Raw genomic sequence first — 13,478 nt, 5'->3', positions numbered from 1 at the left:
AGCCACCTTACCAAATACCAAACACTCAAAACTTTTCACAAAAAACGAGGTGTGACCAGTCATGGTGTGGCCTCATTATCCACTCTACAAATCAATTGTACCTACAACTTAAAAGAATCTGAAATTTTTAGGGAATTGTAGGGGGAAGGGTTCACAGTACTATGTTTCTGCTCATCTCATCGAATTTACTATCTAGTAATGCTCTAAATTCTCCCCACTCCAATCATGGTTAATAGCATTAGCATATACCTTCTTCTCGATTATCCTCATCTTATCTCTTTTCCTAGTGGCAGCCAGGCAAATGATGCGATGATGTTCTGAATGACAGCTCGAGCTTCTATTAAAATAATGGAAACCGCGCACTATTATTACAATTTTAAGAAAAAGTGATGAATAAAATGTTATTAGATTGACCACCAATAGAGGATAATATTACATGTGGAAATGTAATATTCCGTAAATGATCTAATTGGAAACGTAGAGGACAAAATTATTAAATTACTGTATGGTGCATCCATTGACCGCATCTTGTAATTAAAGATGCCATTGGTTAAACGATTTTTATAACTTGATTGGTTGGGATCTGGTTTAAGGTACAGCCAATATTAGTGAACGCACCATAGTTGAGTGGGTGTTACACTAGGGACAGGTCTGGGAAAATTCAAGGATTCCCCATTCATGATGAGGAGTGGGTGGCTTCCCTTGAACTTGCCCAACACTGAGGATGAGGTGGAGAAATTTGAAGATTCCTCGTCCCTTATGAGGAGTGGGTGCCTTGCCTTAAACCCGTCTAACACTAGGGAAGGCGGGGATGAGATAGAGTGTCTTCGACTATAGGGCAGGGATAGGATTGGGGTGCCCCCTCCCAAACCCACCCCGTTGCCATTCCTATATAATTGTTAATTATTAGTGAAATTAATAAAAAGATTAGCTTTTGTAATTATTTTTATTTATTTAAAGAATCAAAATTTTATTTAAAAATAATAAAAATAATAATTATTATTAAAATTACTACAAATGATTAATAAAATTAAATTTATTTAAAAAATATTTGTTCATATTAAATTAGCAATAATTATTTTCTATAAATCAACATTAAATGAAAAATATAATTTTTAAAATCTTAAATATTAACAATAACTTTGAATACTTTTAGTTAATTAACGACAATTCTTTTTTATTAATTTATTAATTAATTAATAGTAAATAAAATTATTCAATCTTTTAGGTTTTCCTGTGCATTGCACGGGTCGCTAGTATATATATAAAGCAAGGTTGTCCACATCACCATGCCTCTCCTTGCTCCAAATCTCCCTTCCTAATTTCCTGTTTTTTAATTTTTTATTTTTTTAATTCCACGTAATTACCCATTAAACCAATAAGGAAACAACATAGGCTAAATTATCTCTAACAACCAATAGAAAAAGAAAGATGGATTTGCTTTTCTAATTCTACCGAAATGGCACTATTATCCCCAACTTTCTCCTAAATTATCTTTAATTCTCATTTACTTCCTAAATTATCTCAAATTCTTATTTACCCTCTCTCCCACTTTTTGTCAATATCTATTTAAAGAAAGTTTGAAAAAAATTAAGAATTATTTAAATATTATAAAAAAATTATATACTAACTTTAAAATATTTACTAAAAACACAACAAATAATTATAAGAGATTTAATAATATTCAGACTATTAATAGTTTTATATTTTTACAAAACTCATCAAGAAATTGTGTACTAACAACGTAAATTATAATTTTACTGAGTATTCAATTTAAACGTTCTTCAACAATAAAAGTTTACATTAAAAAATAAAATATTATTTAAATATTTCAATAAATAAATATCTTAAATTAACATAATATTAAAAATAGATAAATAAATATATTAGAAAATATTTAATATTACGTAATAACTTTAAAAGAAATAAAATTTAAATGACAACAATATTCAAATAATTTACTTATTACTTAAATATTCAAATAAAAAAAATATTAAATAGCTAAAATAACAAAATTATGTAATAAATTTAAAAAAATTATTAAAACTATAAAATAATTATACTATATTTAATAATATTAATATTATTAATAATTATATATTTTTACAAAATTCATCATGAAATTATTTACTAACAATATAAATTATAATTTTATCGATTATTCAATTTAAATGTTATTCAAATAATAAAAATTGTAACATTAAAAAATAAAACATTGTTTAAATATTTCAATAATTAATTATCTTAAATAACAAGATATTTAAAATAGCTAAATAATTATATAACAAAATATTTAATATTACATAATAACATTGAATTAAATTAAATTCAAATAAAAATTTTAAATATTTTACATTTTATGTATATATTCAAATAACTAAATAATTTAAAATAGCAAAATATTTAACATAACTAAATTTTAAATAGCTAAAATAAAAGAAATTATGTTATAAATTTAAAAATTTCTTAAACGTAGAAAAATAGTTATAAAATATTTAATAATATTAATATTATTAATAATTCTATATTTTTACAAAATTCATCACAAAATTGTGTACTAAAAATTTGTTATTTAAAAGAAAATTTTCAATATTTATTGGAGAATAAACTACTATTATTTAACTTTTTAAATTTAATTTATTGTACTTATTGTATTTTTGTTATAAATTTATTTTTAGTAATTATGTATTTTTTATAATTTATTGATTAATATTTATTAGATATTAAACTATTGTTTGAGATTACACTATTTATTGACTAATTTAATATATTTTTAGTATTTATTATATTTTTATTAGTTATTTATTGTATTTTCATTATAAACTTATTTTAAATAATTGTGTATATTTGCTATAAAATTTCAATAATTATTGGAGATTAAACTATTGTCATTTATTAGAGATTAGACTATTAATTTAGTTGAAATTAGGATTGTTCACGGGTCGGTTCGATTCGATTAGGTTATAGGCTATTTCACCAACCAAATTGACCTAGTCAGGTTGTGGAGTTGGTCACACAAAACTGACTAACCATTGGTGAAAACCAACCAACTCAGATTGTATCAGTTTTGGCCAAATTTCAGTTTGATCAGTTGGTTCAAAAGATTAAAAAGAAAACATAGTAGTATAATTAAAAAAATAAATTTATGATATAAATATTTTAAACTAAGAAATATGGAAATTTTACCAATTTTTTGCATTTAAAATTATATATACATATATATATTATATGGTCAAGTTGGATTGGTTTTGGCCGATTTACAAATGGCCAAACCAAAACTGACCCAACCTAGTCAAGTTGGGAAATTGTTGAACTAAAGCCGATTGGAAATATTAGAAAACCAACCAACTCGGTTTGAATTGGGTCGGGCTGGTCAGTTTCATTGGTTTGATGAACAACCTTAGCTAAAATTAATTATTGTTATTTTTGTATTATAAAAATGATTAAAAAGTAGTATATAAAATGTAAATAATTATTACTTATTTAAAAGGTTAAATATAAAACAATTGTATACTCTTATGTATTACTTTTTTCTATGTATTCCTATTGTTTAGCTTTCACTTAACAAAGCCCATGCACCTCACGTACGGATCCCTAATAGCACAAACATATATAGATACATATTTGCATAGAAAATATACATGCATACATATGTATGCACATGTAAAGGGGTGCAATCAAGCCAAGTCAACTCTAACTTCTGAATGCCTTGGCTTGGTTCGGCTATAATACTATTAAGCTTGACCTTGAGTTTGAGTTCAATCCAAACTCTATTTCTTGGTTCAAGCTCTCGGTTAAATATTTCATGAGCTAGAGTTTGACTTGAAAGCTCGAAAATGAATATACTTTTATATTTTATAAATATATATAATATAGTATGTTCTTATATTATATATAGAATATAAAAAATGTATTTTACATACAAATATATTTTCATAATATACATACATACATTATAAAATATATTTTCATATTATGTATGTGTGTATGTATGTATGTATGTCATGTTACTCTAGCCAAAGCTTGCAAGCTTTCAAGTAGAACCTTTTATTAGTCGAGCTCGAGTTCAAATTACTAATCGAGCTTACCTCGAGATTCGAACTCAAATAGAATTGAACTAAAATAGAGCCTAACTGAGTTCGAGTCTGAACTATTCAATTAGAGCTAGATTCAATTGTAATCCTATACTTGTATGCCAATTTTTAGTTTGGGTTGATTGACCAACTCAAAACTAGTTGGTGTTTGAGCCCAACTAAGTGCATCAAATTTCAATGCAAGTTGGGCTTGACCTTAGCTTGGTCTATGCTTGAATCTTAGGCTTAGTTATTAGGGTTGGGCCTAGGTTGACCTTAAACTCAACCTAACCTACTTGAATTTCACCCTAGCTAAGTGTCACTCCACCCAATTTGTGTTTGGATTGACAAAAAATAAGTAGGGGTGCTCATAGTTTTTTGAATTCAAACCAATCCCATGGGTTTTTAAAAAACCATGAACCGAAACTAATTGATTAACCAGTTGAATGGTTTGGTTTTTGACTAGTTCAGTTCTTTAGTTTCTTAGTTTTTTGTATTTATAGTATATGTTATAAATAAATATATAAATGTATAATATAATATATTGTAAATAGATTTATTATAAATGAATAATCATAGATATAACATATATTTATATTTATATTTATATATAATGCATATAAATTTATATTATAAAAATATATCATATATATTTAAAAGATATAAAAATATATTCATTTTTTGAGCTTTTGAATTGAATTTGAACTCATCAAATATTTAATTGAACCAAGCTTGAACTATGAGATATAGTTCAAATTAAACTTGAAATCAAACCTACTAGTATTTTAGTTGAACCAAGCCAAGACAACTTGAAGTTCAGCTTAGCTTGGCTTAGTTGCACATAAATTGCTTTCTAGTCTTCGAGTATATGCAGCGAAGAATTGGGTTAGAGTCGAGGTAAATTCATATTGAACCCTACCTATAGGGGTGCAACTTGGGCGGGCCAAACCCGAGCCCGAACTGGCCCAACCCAGAATTTTACACAGACCGGGCTTGGATTTTTGGTCCTTGGGTTGGGCTTGGGCCCAAGAAGTTGGTTTTTTTTATTTTTTGGGGGGGCTCAGGCCTAGCCCTTAGGTAGCCCTAGCCCGGTCCATTTATATACATTTATACACACACACACACACACACACACACATATATATATATATATATATATATATATATATGTGTGTGTGTGTGTGTGTGTGTGTGTGTGTGTGTGTGTGTGTGGGTGTGTAAATGTTGCATACATATTTACTTATATACATACATATTTGTATATATAACATTTGTATAGATATTTTGCATACATATTTACATACATATATAAATATATGTATATATATTTACATAAATACATTTATATATGTATAATTTTAGAGTGGGCTCATTGACCAACCTGAGCTCGGACCCAAACCTAAGCTGAGTGCATCAAATTACAGGGCGAACTGGGCTCGGGTTGGGGAAATTGGGCTTGGCCTTGAGCTTGGGCCTTAAGACCAAATGTTAGGGTCAGGCCTGGGTTGACGATAAACCCAGTCCAACCTGCCTGGCTTGCACCCCTACCTACCTATTGTTGTTGTTAGGGATGCTCATGGTTCGAATAACCAAATTATAGGATCTTTTTTGAAACAAACTAGTCCCATCGGTTTTTCAAATTCCCCAAATTGAAATTGAACCAACACCATCGATTAACTGATTGATCAATTTTGGTTCTTGACTGGTTTGATTCTTTGTTTTTTTTTTTTTTGGTTTTTATATTTATAGATATAAAAAATTATAAATTATTCCCATTGTATTTTATTCTCAATAGACAATAGAACCATAGTTAAGAATCTCCACCGTCTTTTATGTTCTTTGTGTTTTCTTTACAACCAATCTACCTCTAATTTTGAGAGAATGAAAAAAGAAAAGAAACACACCTGGGGAAAGGGAAGGAAGATGATAAACTTACTTCTTAAGTCCCGTTCGTTTACCTATCTTGAGGTGGGAAAATTGACCAACTTTCCCATGTTCTTTTGCAAATGCATGGGGGCCCATGGAAAATATAGATTCCCCGGGTAAGTATTTTGGTCATTTACTTGGGAAAATCTTACCCACCTCAGAGATGGATAAGTTACTTTCCCATCGTTGAGTGACTTTGTTCAGTCGAAAATACCCCTGTTAACAAGCTTAGTGCAAATGTTGGCTTCTTCCCCAACCTTTTTGTTCAGGAAAAACATCCATCGCCAGAGAGAACCCCATACCTCTACAGTTTTTGGATCGCAAATCAGTCTACTAAATCAATCTTCTATGATTCATGGAAGAAGCTTCTACTGAGTCCATTGGTAAGTCTTCCTATTCCCCCCCCCCCTCCCCCCCTCCCTTTTTTTTCCTTGCAAAGAACTATAAGCTAGGTTTGGATTCTTGCAACTCTCAAGAGTTGCACCTGTTGCATATTATATAAACCAATGTTCTTTTGGTCTCAAACTCAACGAAAATGACAAAGAATTATGAAGTTTTCCATCTCCGACCCTGCATTGATTGACCTTTAATTTATATTAGCAATGGCGGGCTTGTGTACTTGATCAACATCAGTAATCAAAGTAACTATAGCTTTACACATTCCACCCATTTCCCAACTTTGTGCACTTTACACATTCTAACCACCACCCATTTCAATTCTTAAATTCCATACCTTTCTGAATCCATTTACATATAAAAAGCCTTTGCCAATGGTTTCAAATTCCATTCCCACCAAGTTATAAGAACAAATTAGTTGTTATTATATTGCCAAACTTGTTTGAGCCTTGCGAAACTTGTTGTAGAATTGCGAAACATGTAGAAATGTTAGATATGAAAACTACCAAATAGTTTTCAGTTTATATATCCTATCTTTGTTGCTTGTTACTTGGTTGTTGAAACATGAAAACTGATTCATCATTTCCTCCAAAAAATTGGTTTGTGATTGATTGGTTCTTTTTGATATGGTATGGATATATCATAATCCATTACATAGGTTTGTAAAACTAAGCGTCCAAAACATTTTCATTTGGGACAAAAGGGTAGTGTTGGCAATAGTGTAAAAAATGGACTTCTTACACAAAAAAGCGGGTGAAACAAAGAACATGGGTAAATCGGAATGTTTTGTTTACTTGGGTAGGTGTTTTCCAAGTAAAATTTACTCAAGAAAGTTTATTTACCCACGTTCTTGGATAAATTTCAACAAAAAGAATATGGATAAATAAACTTTATTGGGTAAATTTTACTTGAGAAACACTTACCCAGATAAATAAGATAATGGTAAACGAATGAAGCCTTAGGAGAGACGAACCGGAGATGGTGGAGTTTGAGGTTGGTGAATGTGAAACCAAAGAGTCGAACACCGAATTTGTCTTGTGGTCACCTTCAATTTGAGCCAAGGTTTTGAAAATTGGACCAGACTGGATGATAGGACCATTTGACCTGAGAATGGTCAGGACTCCGGGTCGGGTCTGTTTTTAGTCTGGACCGTTGTTTGTGAAAAACCATTGAAAATGTCAAAGAACCGCTAACCCGTGCGGTCGAACCGCAACACCATTCGACCCGGGCAGCAGTTCACGGGTTATGTTTTGGCAATTTAAATAAAATAAAAAAATAAAAAAATTCCACTTGAGTCCCAATTCCCAAATCGAATTGGGGCTAGGGGTTTTCGGTTTTTCCCATTTTCCCTTTTTTTCTTTTCTTTCTCTCATCTCACTCCCATCTGACCTCCGACGACTTACGGCGACCGGCGATCGGCGGTTTTGCAGCTACGACCTTATTTTCTTTCTCTCATTCTCTGTTTCCCACTTGAGCGGTTGAGCCCATTTGACCCCCGACCTCGGACGATCTATGGCGACCGGAGACCGGTAATTTTGCAGCGACGACCGACGAGTTCTTTAGTTGCAGCGATTTTAGCTCTGTTTTATGGCTTTTTTCACTTCCGCGGCGAGTCTTTAGTTGCAGCGGCGGTTTTAATCACCGGCGACCAGACCAAACAGAATATTTGACCGGCGGTTTCATTCTCTTCTCTCTGTGACACCACCATTACCAGCGGCGGTGAAGGTATAAATTTTTTGTTTATTTGATCAATTGCTAATTTGCTATTCATTAGCTCATTTGTGAATCAAATCGTTGCTATATAATTTATTATTATTTTTTTCAAATCGTTGCTATATAATTTATTATTATTTTTTCAAACCCTTGCTAATTTGCTATGTTCGATTTATAATGTAAACCATGTAAATCATGGTTTTAATTTTCTGGAATGGGAAATAGAGACATATAGTGAGCCGGCAAACAGGTCAAGACACTTTTTATAAGTTCTAGTTTTCCCCTATGGTACGCAATCCGGCCGGTCTTAGCCGTCAACGACATTGCCTCCGACTGGAGCAACAGGGAGCCTGAAACGGAGAAGATGAGGGAACTCCGGGGGGGAACCCGGTGAGATTGCTCCGAAGCTCAAGCTAGTATTCTTTCAAAGGCAAGATAAAACCAGATGGCGCAAAGTTCACATATCTTGTTCTTGGGGGGTAGGGAGCCTTTTATAACCATTTCGCGCACTCACTCCGAGGCTTCTGTCAGGTCGGGTATGATTACTTCTGTGCTCTGCCAGTTTGGGTGTCATCCCCTCTGCTGAGACAGAACCGCCACTGCTCCTTGTCGGAACCGTCTCTGTAACTGGAGATGGCGGTGGCAAGTGGCGGTGGCAGGTGGCCGTTTGAAGTGCGGCTGTCAAGTGTCAGATCCCAAGTTAGTCAGGTGCGCCGCCCCTGGATACAAACTTCTTCGGTGTCAGGCATGGTACGGTTGTTCAGTTCGGCATCCTGGAGGCAAAGTGCTGGAGTGGTGAGCGAGGTGAAGTCTTGAATTCGGATAGAGGTGTGTCCCGAACTGCCATGGGGCAGGCCAGTTCGGGTTATTGCCCTTTGTGTTTGGCTCGGGGCCTAAGGGAGAGTTCGGGCTCCTTGTAGGGAGTTCGGGCTCCTAGTAGGGAGTTCAGACTGCTGGTTCCTCCCTTTGGTACTCGCGCCTTGGGCGCACTGTTGTGCCAAGTTGTTGCCTTTCCCACGTGTTGCGTAATTACGAGGTCGGGCCAAATCTTCATTCATCATCCTCCTTTAGATAAATATTTTGATTTCCAAGATATTAGCTTCCTCTCCATTTTTTCCAACACTGGATCCCAAATGCTTTTTGATATACATTTGGCTCTTAAGACCCAGATATATGGAGGGGAAGTGGCAAACCTTGCACCCCAGTTCCTCAGCTAACTCCTGTGTTAAACACCTCAAATGGGAAGCATCTCAACCTTGGCTAAGTTGATTTTCAAACCTGATACCACCTCAAACCAGTATAAGAAGAACAAAGCAATTACGTAATACGTTTTCCTTGACAATTTATTTGTTGCTCTACATCTTTGGCTGCAAATTTTGCATATAAATCTGTAATATATGATTGCAACATTCTAGGATCATTCGGTACTCATGGGTAATGAGAAAGGGGCAAAATTTGAGGGAAAAGAACGAAACCTATCATTAACTTCATATAACTCCACCTTAAAACTTGAGCTTGCTTGCAATTACAGTCTAGAAAATAGTTTCAGAAACATTCCTAAAGGCAGATGACATTTAACCTCCTCATCAGCACATAATTGGCAGATAAAGACATATGAAGAGATACTTTTGTGTGTATGCTATTTCAAAATCATCTTGTGATTAAAGGGTTATGAAAGCAAACCTGAATATCTAGTTGATCTATCACAAATTGATGGTAGTCTAATAATAGTATCTATAATTTTGTCTTCCCTGCTGACAAACAGGAATTTATTATATTAAGGGGAAAGATGATAATAACAGGAAATGGGAGGATAGAAAGGAAAGATACAGTAAACACTACATCAGGAATTCAGGGTAATGGCATCATGGTAAAAATTTAATTCTCAAAAGCCTCCATGCAACCATCTCATTGTCCAACACCTGGGCTAGGTAGAACAAGATGTTCATATACAAGATCAGCTATCAGATATGTTGATAATGTAAGACATAATCTAACATGATGTTTTAGGAATACAGACGTTGTATCACTCTACTCTTCTTCATGGAGAAGTAAATAAGATACAAAATCCAAGTGATACTGTTAAGGAATGCATTAAGAATAACAGTTACTGGATCTTGATAATTTTGCCTATATAATTAAAAAGGGGCTAGATTCAAATCTTCAAGAAGAAATTTCTCAGTTCTTTTTGTGGATAAAAAAAAATCTTCAAAAGAAACCACCAACAAGGTTCTTTTTTTGATAAACAATAGTCCATGGGCTTCATAATTCCTTCAAAAATCTAACTTAAAACAGAATTCTGCATAAGTATACAAGTCAACATTCAACAATAACCAAGTGCTGCATTTATATATCATCCCAAATTCCAAAAGTTTGGAAACAAGATATCACCAAAGCCAAATAGCCTCAACATGTACAAACTTAACCGATACACTTCATTCTGATTCTCCATTTTACAGGGCACAGATCCCAAAACAGCATTACAAAAAACCCTAATTCAAGAAAAAAAGTAAGATACCAACCTGAATTCACAAATCCTTGCCTTAAAAACCAATAACCCAAAAGACGAAAAAATGAAATAATTGCTATGCCTTCAAATTAGTATATAATATGAAACCTAATTACTCTGTAAATTAGTATATAATAAAACTCATAAAAAATAGCATATAATAAACCTGCATATTAGACTTCATGCATGGATTTATAGAAGTAGGACTTCATTGCATATATTTTTTGCAAATAAATATGCTATCAAGATGATAGCAAACAATTAAAGAATAAAATTCTTGTCTGGAGCATACCATATAGCAGTCATATTATGCCTTGAAACATTTACATTTATATATGAAGTTAGATTTGTTAAGCAAGTCTAGATGGCAACAAGGAACAACATTTCAGTTCCTGTGAACAAATGATGATTTGCTAGGAAATGATCATGTTCCAATCCAAGATCTCTTTTCACTTCCAACTTCCAAGCCAAGGTCTCTTTTCATCTGTCAATGTGCAGGATTGGGCTGTCAATCCTGTTCAGATTCCAGTCCCTATCAAAACACCCTTACATAGTGAGGTGTTGTTGGGTCAGAACTGGTTTCCAGGTGAGCATCAGGCTTGGGGTGGCTGGTCTGGTACTCTGGTGTGGGTGTTTCTAGTGGTGCTGCTAGCTTGGAAAATGGAAGCGATACAGATGTGAACTTGTTCAGTGTTCTGTCACAATGTAACAAGTTAAAGTCTTTCTCATTATGATCCAGTGAATGCGAGTGAGTTATTCCATCAATCAATTTTGTGGGTGGAGGAATTCCTGGAAATAGTATGTAATGGGTGAATATGCAACATCAGAGTTCAGGCCTCAATGGTGCACTTGGAAAGCCATTTTTGAGGTCATGGAACCAATAGGGATAATCTTGTTAGACATTTAAATGGGGCTGGCAATGTATGCTGACGAGCTTGTTGAATATGGAGATAGCTCAGATGCAGGAGGCCAAGGCATGTCATGTTGGAACTTACAAAATTTTACTAGCAAAGAGAAACAAGGCAGAGGTAGAGGTAGAGGTAGAGGTAGAGTGAGATATGGAAGCTGAAAAAGCAAAGATTGGAAAGCAAGGTTTTGCACATATCCATACAAAAGCCAACTCAATCCCATGTACATATTTAGATGGCAAAAGTGGAGGAAGTTATTGAAGGGATAGGATATCCATCACATGGACGCCCAAAGATTGCGGAATAAGGGACGAATTTCAAAATTTTTTCTCTCCCTTCAATTGGGAATCGCATTCCCTATTTAGAAAATCATATTTTCAAGCATCATTCTTGAACCATAAACTGAACCAGATCTGAACCAAAACGAGTAGGGAGGGATTATACCTGATACGGAGAAATAGTATCTCCCAATGGAGGTTTTCACGCCCAAGGAAGGATCCAAAATCTGCTCCCACTGAAAATGGCGCAATGCAGGATGGAGCAGAATCAACAGTGTTCTTCCAAAAGAACTTGACCCTTCGCAAAAATCAACAGGATGGCTTGTGAATACAGTTCCAATCAATATTTTCTCCAAAAGATTGGTATCAAGATCGAATCTTGATTACTTCTGTAGAGAGGAGATCGAACTGTTGGAGGCGGTGGCTACAGGAAGGAGGCGGCAAGAGAGTATTCGCAGGGTACAAAATTCTCTCTTCTTGTGATTTCAGCTCTGAAGACAAGAATGTGTTGGTTGCATGTCAAAAGGCTGCCGCCCTTTCCTCCTTTTATAATCTTAAAGGGATCAACTCCTAATCCCATTAGGAGTTGTTAATCCAAATCATATTTGGATAAGAAATCCCTTTAAGTGATAAGGGATAACCCTTATCTTATCTGCAGATCAGATCAACCATCTCCTAATCTAATTAGGAGGCTTCCAGATCTAAATCTTATTTAGATCTTGGACTCTCTAAGTGGATAGGGTCTGGGCCCAATCCTATCAGCTGATCCATCTCAGAATTCGCCCCTTTAAGTGACTAATCAAATTAGCCCAGTTCGAAATGGGCTTAAGGCCCTTTTAAGGTTATGTATTCACTTAGCCTTCCAAACTGCTGCCTAGTTGGGCTTCCTTGTATGGCGTGAGACCCAAACATTGATCTACACATCAGCCACATGGGTTCAGCCCAGCCTTTGTTACAAGGCCTGACCGAATACACTGTTATGGACAATGCACCCCTTGAAATCCATCTTATGGGCTTTATGGGCCCAACACTTACCCTAAGTGGTCTCTGGGCCAAGCCACCTTGTAACACCTAGGGACTGTGGGCAGATGCAAGATTAGCCCATCAGCTATTATCCTCAATGGTCTTACACTTAACCTCTCAGCCCATAATGATCATACACTGCCCCGACAAGAGAGGACCTCTCCCTTGGCTGCAAGGAACAGTGTTGCACTCTCTGCTTATATGGATCCCGGGAATTAAAACCTTTTTGCAAATCATTTCGAAACCATAATATATATACTTTTATATCTCATATAAAATATATTTTGCAAAACAAATCTTAAGGATTGAAATCGGTTGCCGGCAGTTTTGGTTTCCATCAATGAGAGTGCATCCCCGATCATTACCTTTGTCTGACAAAGGGGCTGATCCTGTCACTATGATCACCCACTCAGATGAATTCTCAAGTTGTCCCAACATACCTAGGTTTTGACCCCCGCTAAGGATCACTGATTGGTATATCAAAGACAGCCCAATCCGACACCTAGTGCAGTATCATAATTGAGTCTAGGAGTTGGGTGTAACTTTCCAGTTTTGCCCATCAATCTCCAAGGTACAGGGCAATACTAGAAATCTGGTCCAGTTCAAAGATTCAATTAATCCTACACTGTATGTGCCTAGGGTCTCACCCTGG

General features: G+C 34.6%; 1 protein-coding gene across 1 annotated transcript in view; it reads left to right on the top strand.

Annotated features, from left to right (window-relative positions):
- Positions 1 to 7,683: 7,683 nt before the first annotated feature.
- The window catches only part of MDO1 (telomere-capping, CST complex subunit), a 29,667-nt gene continuing 23,872 nt past the window's right edge, over positions 7,684 to 13,478 (top strand). Inside the window, exon 1 of the mRNA XM_088985709.1 lies at positions 7,684 to 8,120. The gene's annotated coding sequence lies outside the window, so the exon portion shown is untranslated. The remainder of the gene's footprint in view (positions 8,121 to 13,478) is intronic.

The sequence above is a fragment of the Nelumbo lutea genome, chromosome 4 (genome assembly GCF_056320005.1).
Source record: "Nelumbo lutea isolate HS-2025 chromosome 4, American lotus-T2T, whole genome shotgun sequence".
Taxonomy (NCBI): domain Eukaryota; kingdom Viridiplantae; phylum Streptophyta; class Magnoliopsida; order Proteales; family Nelumbonaceae; genus Nelumbo; species Nelumbo lutea.
The sequence above is the reverse complement of the archived record's forward strand: the minus strand, read 5'-3'. Positions and strand labels throughout refer to the sequence as shown.